This window comes from Crassostrea angulata, chromosome 8, assembly GCF_025612915.1.
Source record: "Crassostrea angulata isolate pt1a10 chromosome 8, ASM2561291v2, whole genome shotgun sequence".
Taxonomy (NCBI): Eukaryota; Metazoa; Mollusca; class Bivalvia; order Ostreida; family Ostreidae; genus Magallana; species Magallana angulata.
This window is the reverse complement of record NC_069118.1, coordinates 33,106,912-33,120,796: the sequence shown is the minus strand read 5'-3', so window position 1 is coordinate 33,120,796 and position 13,885 is coordinate 33,106,912. Positions and strand designations below refer to the sequence as shown.

Genomic DNA, 13,885 nt, shown 5'->3' with positions numbered 1-13,885 from the left:
TAAACCTAAAACGAATGTGTTAAACGTTAGGAACTGTTTATCTATGCTTAAAATAAATAAAAAGATAGACAATGAGCTGGAATGTTTTTTTACTGGTATATTGAACCTATGTAAACAAAAACAGGGCACGAGCCTTGTTTAAACGTTAAAGAATTGTAAGCCCTGTATCTTGCTTATAACTCTACGAATGACACTCAAATTTAATTTGATAATTAGAAATGCATTTCTAAAGCATTTTAAATAATAAAAACATAAAAATAAAATTTGACCAAAATCGTGACCATGCCCCTTTAAATGTTAACATTAAAAGCCCGACCGGACCATTTACAGGGCGGACCTTAAAAATTATACGACACCGGCACAGTGTTAATTACTTTTCAAATGCTCAAATTATAAAGCTGATATATCTGGATTTTTTCTTTACTGAATATTAGTTTATGACCAAGTACAAGTGAATCATATATGTTTAAGTTTAAGGCAGATCTGATGGTTCATTTGCTAGCAACCTATAAAGATTCTCAATACAACATAATGCGAAAATGAAAATAGTTCCACTTGCAACAATATACTGCATATGAATCAAACATTTAAAGGCAGACAACTTTTGTAATTTTTTCAGTCATCTGCAACAATCAAAGTACTGAAAGTACTGAGAGACGGAGGCATCATTGCGGAGGAGATTAATCTAATAATTCCAAGTATAAAAGTACCGACGGGAGTTGATTTCATCGATTGATATTTATCTTAAAATCAACGATATGTAATTTCGCATGCCAAGTAGTTTCTTATCCGTAATCGAATAACGCATATTTTCATAATATGAATTTTCGGGCTTTTCCGACAATTTTAAGAATTCTAGGAAAACATCATATGAATCATGTTGCGTAATGTTTTAAGATGGAATAAATTCCATCAAACTATGTATCAGTAATGTAAATATTTCTGGAAAATTAATGGATCCAAGCAATATTTAACTTTATAATATTTAATGCTTCAGAATGCATTACATCGAATTTATGTATTATTTTCGAGAACAAGGTCTTGTCAGCGGCGATGATCTGTGGTTAGGTCCAAACACAGTTTCACTTCCGGTTTGCCAGAGTAACTGCATAGGAGAGTTGATAAAAATCGACTCCCAAAAATAACAATGGTTTTTTTCTTCTTCAAATTTTAAGGTATAGAAGGTTAAGAGTATCAATTAAGAGTTTGCAATACTAAATACTACAGGACAGAAACTACTTTGCTAACATATTCATGCTCTTTTATGGAATATGCAAAAACAAATTACAAACAAAAAATATTTTGCAAGTTAGTACTATACCTAATGATTCACAAAATATACTAAAATGTATGATATATAATCAATAAAAACTTTTGAACAGTGAACTTTTTTCATATGAAAAAAATCGCTCATGCTTAAAAACCCCTAATGTTACATGTAGGTAATACATGCATGATCTCAATCTCGCATATATAGTTTTTGTTCTTTTTCTTTTGCAGAATGTACGATTCGATTGTAGATAGTGACCAAATATATTTCTAAGCGTTTCAAGAAGTTATGGAGATAAAATATTTATATATAAGAGATGCTACAGCTCATTTTGCTCAATTTTTCTCAAAATTACCGTTGATTTAATCATTTCAGGCGGTCCAAAAAGTAAATATTGCTAGCTCAGCCTTTTGATCAACAGCTTAGCGCATCAACTGTAAACATTTCATCGTGACTTTCTGCAAGGGATGAAAATATTACGAATTTATACAGATTTTACTTGTGGTGTAAACAAATTTTAGAGATATAAATTTAGAATTTCGGAAAAATATTTAACACGCAATCGCGAGCTTTTTTGCTGTAAAAAGATTCAATCTTTCAGTATATGCACGACTTCTTTTCTTTTATCTAACTATGTTTAAAAAGGGAAATATCCAAGATGAAGAGAATTCGCTGTAATATCACTTTCAAGCTAAATTTAAAATTATATACCCCGGTAGTTCTTGTAATACCCCGTACTTCACTTTTAAAAGAAAATATGTACATTCTGTCAAATGTTTTTACACTTTTTTCACGCGAAATTCTCTTATCAGCTTGCAAAAACACACTGACTTCCCAACTTACTTTGAAATCGACAGTGCTGGCCAGACATTGCAGGATTAATCAAGCTTCACAGCACGTGGCCTTGGTACTCTACCTATGCACACACTGAATGTGTGTATGTGTGTGTGTGGGGGGGGGGGTGCGTTAAAGGGTGTAATCTGGATGTTTAATTTATTTGTTTCACTATCCTTATAGTTGGTTTAGCATGCATGCCCAGTAAAACTAAACTAAATGTGCCATGCTACGATCACGGTTGTCTGTACTTAATTGGGGGAATACTCAAGTTCACATAGCAGTGGTTCAACCAATTTTATTGGATCGATGCCGGGGGCGGGAGTGTAGCTATACATCTCAGCGGGAGATTAATTGATAATGCGCAAGTAATATACGATACAGACTAAGAACCACGCCGTGTTTATCCATTGAATCTCATAATTATTCAATATTTTGGTCAACACAAGATGGTTCTTGAGGAATCCTCATTATTTGACTTCACGGACAGGAAGCTGTATAAAAAGTATAAATAGCCACTAAACGATTACACACCATTGCTATTCTTAAACTCATGCATATTCATACTTACTTGGAATTTGACATATGGACTAAAATTTTCGAGAGAAATTATGTTTATTGATCGCAATATGTATAGTTCTATTTATTGTAATTGCAAATAAGATATTTATTTCAATAACAATGTTGAAATATGAATCCCAAACGAATATTGCAATTTTTGCCGCTAGGTGGTGTCCGTCAAATCCACTATCGACGTCACATGTGAGCTGACCGGTAGCAATAGAGGAGGCTCATAGAGCCTCCGTCTAAAAAGAATTCAGTCAACATATTAAACTCAATATTGGTTTAAGTTCTCCTAGCTGCTTTTGTATCATTTCTTTTTTAAATGGTTGAGAAAAAAAATGTGGAACACAGTATGAACTAAAATAATATGTTCAATATACAAACAAAATCTTTTTCAGCATACAAATTATCTTAATAATGTTTAATGTGTGATTTCTAGCGCATTTTCTTGACCGTTCAATGGAATGTGAGGCACGGGAGGTAACTCTAATGAATTGTCACGTGACAAGCTCATTCCGTATGGACATGCACTGTGGATAGATGGATAAGAGCACGGTATGTATTCGTTTTTAGATATCTATGTCAACTTTATGATACATCGATAGATGTTGATGAAGTTGTTTGAAATATACATTTGCATTATATGTAATATACATGTAACTGAATATTCATTTCTAAACCTACTTTCACTTTTTATGTTATTATACACAGAGATTTGACTAAATCTGAGGGAAAAAGAGGGGGTGGGGGAGGTTACATCAGGGATTTCACTGAATCTAAGCGAAACTAGGTGAGGGTTTAACGTTTAAATGGGGATATATAACACACCCCCCTTTTTGCTGTTGCACAGATTGAGTCAAACCCCTGTGACTTTGAAATAAACTCCTGATTAGATTGTTTTATGGCGCAGACAATATTACTGTATGAATGTACTGTTGGATCGTGTTAACATTTACTATAAAAGTGTGGTTGCTTTAGCTTAGCACATTTTCTAAATAACAAAGACATAGAAGGGTGGGTTGCCCAATAGAAAAGAACAATTCTAATTAAATAGACAGCTGTTTGTTCTGTTTTCAAAATTCACAACACTGTCTATACCTTGATTCTATTCTAAGCTTCATACGCGGGGGTGTTAAGGAAGCATATGGGCAATTTAGCGTCTTATTTTGACTGTTATATTCAAAATCGTGAAATTAAATAACTATTTTGAATACGAATAAAAACTAAGTATTATCCTTTGAAAAAGATGTCAGTGCAATAAAATCGGGTAGTACATTACTGCCACATTGGTGCATTATCACGTGACAACTATAAATAGCTTACGTATATTCCTTAACATAAAATGAGATAGAACAACACTACCCCGCAGTTTCCAAAATAAAATAAACATACCAAGTGAAGGCAAAACATCTCAGTTTAATCAAAACTGCTGCTAGAATCCTATGTTTTTCTTAATTCAATAGTTATTCATCCGATTCTCGTAAAACCTTCCCAACATTAATAAAGTTTGTACGGAAAACGGCAAGTTGCATCAAAACAACACACAACATGGGATTCTAGCAGCACTTTTCAATTTAAGCATTGATCAAACTAACGATACATATAAAATTCCAAGTTCAATATATCCGGGGTAGTGTTGTTCTAGTCGGATTTTTATATCGTAAACAACGACAGAGGAAAGCCTGGCCGAGAAATAAGAGCAAATTTACATACCTTTTAGCGAATGATTGATAAAACTATTATCTCTCCCAGTATTCTTATGTTCCATTCTCAATAAATCACACCACAATATTTTAGTAGAGTTCTTAGATTAGTTATATTTCGAATATGTTTACAATGCTTTCCGATCAAATTCACACGACATTCAACTTTTAGTCATGACGTCATCAATGTGTAAATCTACGTAATACAAACTAATTTCTGAAAAAAATTTGACTTCAGTATTCTTATTTGCTTTTGGTCTACGTTTCGTTGCTTAGATAATTGAATATGTACATAATGACTAAGATTTGTGATTTCACGGAATTAAATGTAACTCGGAATCCATATGCTTCCTTAACACCCCCGCGTATTTTGTTTTCGTAGATTAACTATGGATCCCCGTCATAGTGCCCAGGATGTGCACCGATGTCACCTTTGTGAGACTGCCATACAACACAGCTACTGTGACTTTTGTCATGTCAACCTATGCACGCCATGTATAGGCAAACACATCTCAGATGGATATGACAAACATAAAATAGTCCCTTTCCAGGAACGGAGATCAACCCTCATTTATCCGAAATGTGAAACACATCAACACAAAGTGTGCGAATTGCAGTGCAAAGATTGTAATACCATTTCGATTTGTTCCTTTTGTACTGCATCTGAAAAACACAGGGGGCATATTTTCGTACAAATATCAACTGTGTACAAGGCACAGAAAGAGACTATTGAAAAGAATACAGAAGAGTTAGTAAACACTTTATCTCCTACATATGAAGAAATTGCACGCGACTTGGAAAATCAGCTTGCCAACCTGGATGGAGGATATGAGAAACTTACATCAGCAATGTCCAAACAAGGAGAGCAATGGCACAGAGAAATCGACATCGTTATCAACAAAATGAAAACTGAAATAAGCAAGATTAAAGTAAAACACAGAGACATTTTACAGAAACATTTGAATGAAATAAAACAGATACAGTCCCTCATAAAGCAAACGCTACGTGCCATAAACGAAATAGAGAAATCTACCGAAGTATCTCCAACCATTGCGTACAGTTCTAAAATCAGAGAATTCAGCAGGCTTCCACCCAAAATTCAGGTATCACTGTCAACATTTATTCCAAAACCAATAGACCGTGAAAAGTTGTATAATTTGTTTGGGCAGATCACCCCATTATCTACTGCTACAGAAGAAAATGTCTTTTCATTGATACTGGATGAACCAAAGATTGTTGCCACAATACAGACTGGGTATAAATATATACGCAGTGTTACCTGTCTAAATGAGAACAGGATTTGGACGAGTGGAAAGACCAATGATATCAAATGCTTCAACATTGAAGGGTTCACTCCTCCAGACAGTCGAACAAAAATTAGGTAATTTCCCCAATGATATAGATGTAGACAGTAATGGGGATCTACTGTATACTAGTTGGGCAACTAGGACAGTAAATAAAGTAAAGAATGGACAAACAGAAGAGTTGATCAGATTACAAGGATGGAGGCCTTGTCAGCTGTGTGTCACCTCTACTGGTGATCTCCTGGTTACATGTACAATGTACAGTGGTGATAGAACTCAATCCAAAGTTGTCCGTTACTCGGGATCTACAGAGAAACAAACAGTTCAATTTGATTATAAAGGTAAACCTCTGTACTCAGGGAATAATGAATTTAAATACATCACAGAAAACAGAAACCACGACATCTGTGTAGCTGACTGGGGAGCTGGTGCAGTAGTGGTGGTTAATCAGGACGGGAAACTCAGATGGAGATACACCGGCCATCCCTCAGTTACCAAGAACGAACCATTTGATCCCTGGGGTATCACAACTGACAGTGAGAGTTATATCCTGACAGCAGACAGTAAAAACCATTGTATCCACATTCTGGACCAGACTGGACAGTTTCTCCGTTACATTGATAACTGTGATCTGAAGTATCCTATTGGTTTATGTGTGGACAACAATGACAATCTGTTTGTGTGCGAGTATTACAAAGGCAATGTAAAGAAAATCAAATATTTGAAATAAACACTGTCGTTTGTGACAATATTATCAGTTAAAACATGCTTAACATTTTTGTCTTCTAACTACTCAGTAACATACAGTACCAGTTTTATGATACTTACTTAAAACAAGTTTGATCATGATTTATCAATGAATAAAATGTGGTTGTGGGTTGTGAACTGGTCGTTTCATTAAGCGGTGATTTTTACCACTTTTTAAATTCAACTGTCCTGGGTTGTTTTGAATTAACAATAGATAAGTATAAATTTGATAAAATGTTTGTATTAGGGTATTTTGCGCCATGAAGGAAAAATTATAAGAGAAATTTCATCAAAGGATAGTTTAATGAAAAAAGGATGCAGATCAAAGGATCAATACTGGGTAGAGGAGGGGCGGGGCGGATTTTATCCGTAAGCGCCGATCGGCGATGATAAGAGTTCGCGTAATCTGACAAATTTTACCTAATCATCATTTTGGACATCGAGTAAGAGTTGTTTCCCTTCTTAAAAGTATATACATATAAACATGCATTTCCATACAGTGTTAATTGTATTACAAAAATGATAAAAACTGCATGATTGTTGTGCTTTTAATACAAACTAACTTTATAGGAACATGCATTTAATTTTAATGAAGTTATGCTTAAAAACTGATTAACGAAATACAGGTGAACACAGCTAAATTCTACCTGTGCTCCCTTAGCTGTTTGTTTTTTCAAGTAGCTGTTCGAGGAATAAACCTCAACGTCATTCTTACATCATTTGCTCGTGGTGCGTGCACATCGCCAATTAACAAGATTTTTTTAAGAGTTGATTAAGAAAATAATTCCCATTTGGATAAAGGATCGACTGTTTTAAATTTAATAATAGATTTTAGTACCCTTGTTCTAAAAACCAAATCAAACAGATATATTTTATGCCATAAAGAATGGAAGGCAAAGAAGAAAAGCATGACGAAAAGGAACTAGATAATAAAGTAGAGGATAAAGAAAAGGCATAGGATTTCCCATCACTTCGACCTGCAAGCGTGTTAAGATAGAATCTCTACATTTTCGGAGTAAGGAGAAGAAAAATTACGATTACGATTACGACAAAGAGCACATGGCGGGTGTTACCGGTCAGCAAAGGATGCTCACTACTCCTATGCACCTGATCCTACCTCCAATGTAATGAAGGTCCGCGTTTGCTCAAGATTTGTATTTTGACCATCACAAACAAACCAAACCATCAAGGTTTCGTTTTTCCATATTATGACTTTTACCTGATTTTGACATTTACCTCGATTATGATTTGCCCAATTGTGACAAAGAGCAAACGGCAAGTGCGACCGTTCAGCAGAGGATACTCACTCCTCCTAGGCACCTGCTCCTACCTCTATCTTTTTGGAGGTCCGTGTTGCTCTGCTTTGAATTTGTATTTCGTTTTATGGATTTTTGAGATGGTTGACGGTTTGTTATTGTCGTTTTTTTTATATACGCGCAAAACGATATTTTCATCTAAAACTAACTACAAAATCTTCAACACATCCTACCGGAGGAAGTTGTTGTTTTCGGGAGTATAATAATTTTCGTTTGTAAACAGAGTACATTTTTCAATTATTGATAATCATCTCATATGACAATTAAAAGTTTATAAAACTGTTCCCATATTTGTATCAAAATCATTATACCAGAAAAGAATTTGTAGACTTTGATTTTGTAGACTTCGATTTTTAAAACAAATGAAGGGTAGATGATGTTACTCTTTTAATAATAAAATTTTTAAAAAAGCAAAGAAATTCGATATGGCTTTTTACTTTTAACTGAAACGAAGATATTGGAATGTTCGAAAATAGTGAACAAAATTGCAAAATTATTTAAAGATATTACACTGGCCAGGAATTAAATTATCAGTTGTTTATTAATTAATTTTCTAATTTCTCTAAAATTAGATTTTTTGCGCAAACTTTTTCCTAGATTTTAGAGAATTTTTCAATATTTTATAGTATTAGATACCAAAGGTAAATTTTGTTAATATTTTTCTTTTTCTACGAGTTCCTCAGACGTTTCAATATTTATTTGCCTACAGAAGATATATTTCACTACATGTCCATTGAAAAAAATATTTATTTAATTTAAAGATAATTAATCATTGTCCGTGCATCTGTCGTGGGACATAGAAAGACTTTGTTACACGTATGCCTGACTTGCAGGTGACCTACGATGCGAATGTTATTACTGCCGTTCGCAAGAAAAAACTACGTCTGGTGCACGATAAACGTAAAACGGAAGTACGCTTCCTACTGGCATCGCATGCTGCGAGTGGCATCCCATCTCCAAACAAAATTGCACGAGACACCCACGACTGACACGTCAACGTGAATTTGTCTTACGTTGCACTCTCGATCACTTCAATACGATTTTAAACGCTACAATCAGCCACGGGAGCCACGACGGGTAAAACTGGTAGCACACGCACGTTCACCAAACACGTACGGCCAATTGTGACCGAGGCTTTAGTACTCAGTTGTCGTTATAGACATCTTTAAGAACTCTCTACGTTCGTGGCCCGATCGTGTTCGTTGTGTCGTTGATGGCTTTTTCGTGGTGTGGCTAGGACAAGTTGGAAACCTGGATTCCATCACTATATCATAACGTCCATTTCTATATCATAATTCCTCCATTCTTTTTTTATAAAAGTCGACTTGGGGTTATATGGGCTGTTATGAATCTAAGTTATTTAGATCCTCGAGATCTTTGTTCCAACATGCCCACACCTGGCGGGTGCCCTAGCCAAGGTGTTTCCGGAATGTCTCCTCCTCTACATGGGGAGTAGCCGTGTCCCAGTCTGTATAAAAGAGGAGGCAGAAAGACAGCTTCCAGATAACTACTCTTTTATTTATTTAATGACATTTTAACAATAAATATTAATATTAATTACAATGAAATTTATCAACATCAATATTCATTACAAAAATCTCTGAAAATAAAATATTAGTTGAACCCTCTGAATCTATTAACTTTACTTTTGAGAATGCGCGCAAGCGTTATAATTTATCTTACCTGTATAAAAGAGGAGGCAGAAAGACAGCTTCCAGATGACTTCTGGAGAGCTGTGTTTCCTGCACCCCCATCTTATACGCACGGACACTGCGCTACAACATTCTCCTCCTAATAAGTAAATGCGATCAAGTGCATACTAATGATCTGACACACCGCGGTCAGTAGTAGCATTTTATTTAGATTTCTGACCCAACGTGGACAGGCTCATCACTGGACTTAATTACACATTTCTTTATGAACATAAATAAACATACGCTATCTATCTAACGCATGTACTTTTACCAATTTCTATAGAATTTCCGTTATGATAACTGTGTCACTTTAAATTGAATGAAATATTTAAGAAAACTTCGCGATGGGTTTTTTGCTGATGCGTTTTGTGTATGTGTTATTTTCATTCTTTTAAAACAAATTAGAAAATATAATGATAAAAATCACTGACCATTGCCGTAGTGTGTACAGACGACTAAACGTGACAAAATGACCTGGAATTGTATTTTCATAAATCAGCAAATTTATAAGATATGCTGAGAACAGTAAATGTTTGAACAATTGAAAACCTAAAAAAAAAATAGGCCCAAAGGCATGCCGATGCATTTACAAATCCCTTCAGTTTGGGGTATCTCGATTCAGGTGAGTGCACATTAACTGCAGTCGAATATCTAATCATGTCAATTATTTTCTTGTCTAGATTGATATTTGGCATTACAAGTAATGGTAATGCAATACATTACTTTCCAAAGTATAGTGTAATGCTGGCATTACATGGTATTACTTTGAAATAATAGGCTTACATGTATTTACACATGTTCACTTTAAAAACCAGGATCAATCGATTACCGAAACTGAATTTGTTTTGGTAGAAAGTATTTTAAAAAAGGAAAAAAAAATCTTGAGATAAAAAATAATTTAGTTGTATTATTAAAAATTAAAAAAAAAAGTAAAATCAATTTTTGCATTCTCAATTTTACTAGCTAGAACAACACAATTCAATAATATTTTTAAGATTTGTTGAACTTTGTTGCAAAATTTACCCCAATTAGTTGTACATTCAATAAATTCTTTACTTTGAAGGATGTGTTAACAACACGGTGTGTTCCCGTTTTGCACACATTTGATAATTGGGTATTATTTGTGTTGTGATAGCAATTATAGTCTGCTTTCAGTGAAAGATTTTTACCTGTGTATTATCAATTGTTTTTAGAAGTGCTAATCACCCCAACCCGTTTTCTTGGCTATTTTCAAATAAATCAAAGAGCAGACATGCACTTTTAAAAACAAAAAATAAATGCACTGTCCAACCATTTTCTCTGGAAACTTGAAAATCACCTCCAATATTATATTAACCTATTTGTAAAAAAAAATTCTCTCTCTCTCTCTCTCTCTCTCTCTCTCTCTCTCTCTCTCTCTCTCTCTCTCTCTCTCTCTCTCTCTCTCTCTCTCTCTCTCTCAATACCAGTGGTGTGTATTAAGTACATTACTTTGGAATGATAGAATATAAGAATCATGTATTTTTTTCTATTATTGCACTTAACATATCCTAAGAAAAAGATTGCCAAACAGTCTTTCAGTCCAAGCTTCCACTGCTCCTATAGAATGTTTATTTAATATTGTATATTTACCTGTGTGTTTGCCTGTGATAACACTACGTATCGATTTTGTACTATATAACTCATAAAGCCAAATTGAGGCGCCAGTGGGGTTTGCTTATTTATATTTAAATATTTAATCGTAAGATGCTTTAAAATTATATAAATATAAGTACATGTAATAAGGAATCATTCTTTGAATATTATGAGGTGATGATTTCGGTCGGGGCGTGACCAAATCTATCATAAAGGCCTTAGGGCTTTATTGGATTTGATCACGCCCCGACCAAAATTATCACCTCATAATACTCAAAGAGTGATTCCTTATTCCTTATATAGCCTGGAAGATTTTCAAACCAACAGGATGCAGTTAAAAGATGAAACATTGAAAGTTTGATAATCCTAAAGTGCAAATGTAATCTGGTGTAAGATATTGAATTCGAGGCTGATAGTGAACATGAACCTGTAGATATGTTAAAGTGTCTTTATATTTAAAACATTGGCCAAAACTTTTCATTAAGCTTTATGTTTTTTTTTATTTTGATATTTCAAAAGTATTGGAAATGGTAATGCATTATGTTAAGAAATTAGGTAGTGAAAACGGTAATTTAATGTCCAAATGCAATAAGTAATGGTAATGTAATGCATTACTTTACAATGGAATTCGAACAAACCCTGAATAAGAGTCAGAGTACTCGACTTTGATATATATTACAAATATTTTTATACATGCACTTTCTAAAGAAAGGTCGGGTATATAGCGGTTACCCTGTTCCATCTGTCCGTCCGCCCGGCTGTCACGTTTTACTTTCTCAAACTACTCTAGATAACATCTCATAAACCAGCAATCTGAACTCTTGTCATGGGGTGTCATGTTGTTTTGTAAAAAGGTTTCAAAAATTCTCTGGTAGTCCTGTTGGTCAAATAATTGGTAAAAACGATGTTTTTTTCCTTAAAACTCCTTCTTCTTTAAACTCCTCCTACATTTTCCAATAGACAAGTATATCTCTTGGAATATGTTTTGTGGTGTCTTATAGATGCTCAATAAGATTTCGGAAATTTTATTTTTGTTCTTTGTTTTTTTTATATAAAAAATCTGGTTTCAAAAACAATTTTTACAGTTGACAAATGATTCTCTAGAATTTGAATTGGTGTGTTATTTTGAAGTGTGATTAGGTTTCAGATTTTTTTTTACTAAATAATAATAGAAAATAATATGGTTCATAACTCCTCTTACACAAGTAGCTACGACACCTCTCGGGATATGATTGGGGTTGTCCCAGAGATGTGCAATAAGGTTTTAAAAATTAAAATTTCATCCAAGGAGTGAAATAGTAGCAGAAAATTGACGTTAATCACACTTTTAAAAACCTAGATCCCAGAACTCCTCTTATGATTTAAGGAATAGACAAATCATACCTTGGGATATGAAAGGAACTGTCCTATTACATGTATATATGTGCAAAAAGGTTTTGAAAAATTCAATTGTGTCCTGGTAGTCAAATAGTAGCAGAAAATTAACATTTATCTCATGCACAGATCTAGAAGGGAAAGGGGGGGGGGGTCGGGGGGTCCAGATCCCCCTCCTAAAATTCAAATTTCTTTAAATTACATTATAAAATTGTAAATTACCGGCAATTACATGTGACCTTTATTTTTACCTAAACTGGTACAAAACAGTGTTATTTAGGGGCAAACATTTGGTACGGGTATTACGAAATTATGAAAGCATCTAAAAAAATTTTCGTACACAGATACCTATGTATAAACACGTATTAATCGATGCAGATTGTTTTGATATAGTCACCCATGAACTTGTTATTGCAAGACTTTTATTTGCTGATTTATTATACTTAAAGCATGATTGTGCTTGCTATGGCACATACCGGTATTTTAAAAAGCTTAATTACGTTTTTTCACCATTGTTTTTTTTTCTTCGAAATTATATGCTTTTTCAAATTATATATGTAATTGTTTTGTGAGATTCTGAGGCTATGATACGAACAGATCATTTATGTTACATTTTTGCGTTTATATGGCAGTTTTTGCCGCCTGAAATACCGATACACGAAAAGATCATCGATACAAGCAAAACTTGGTTGTCAGAATAAAATCTTTATCAACATCTTTATTGGAAATGAGTTGGAAAGAGTTTTTGTCCAGATATTTTTAATATTGAAATTAATTCTTTTTCAAGATACTTTTTTAAAATGTTCTTTTCAGAAAGAACATTAAAAAATCATTTGGAGTATCCCAAGTCAACCTTTGACAACCAAAATTGGGACATTTCTACATTTTATTTAGAAATGTTTTATAAACATTGCTTCAGAAAAAAGAAGGAATATATGGAATTCACTCTAGTTTATTCAAATTGTAAACCGTTAAAATATTTCTAATGCGATTACCTCAGAAAGTCTTATCTAGCTGAAAAGAAAAACCAGATAACACAAAAAGACCTTACATTACTATAGCTTGAAACAAACTATCGATTAAAACCTGGAGTTGTGGAGAGAGATTTTTTGTAAAATCTTTTTTTTATTCTTTCCGATAAGAAGCAGGTTTATGCATGCTTGCAAAAAATCCCAAAAATTCACTTTCATTTTCCGATGTGCAGTGCAGTTTGCTGAAAGGAAAAATCTGGATCCAATAATCTTAATACCCTCTGACCTTACGGTCCAACACGATTCATCCGTTGCTGGTCTTTTTTTTTATTACTATGTTTTACTTTTTACTTTATTTACCGTATTCTCACTTTTTAAAAAGCTGAAGAAACTCAAATAAAATCTCTCAACGTGACATAACATTAAGTCTTTAATCACTTCCAACCACGATGAAAAAAAGTTGCAGTCTCAGATTTTATGTGAACGTTTTTTTT

The 13,885-nt window shown here is 33.8% G+C and overlaps 1 pseudogene; it reads left to right on the top strand.

Annotated features, from left to right (window-relative positions):
* The first annotated feature begins 3,105 nt into the window (after positions 1-3,105).
* Positions 3,106-6,560, top strand: LOC128160332 (uncharacterized; annotated as a pseudogene).
* The last annotated feature ends 7,325 nt before the right edge of the window (positions 6,561-13,885 follow it).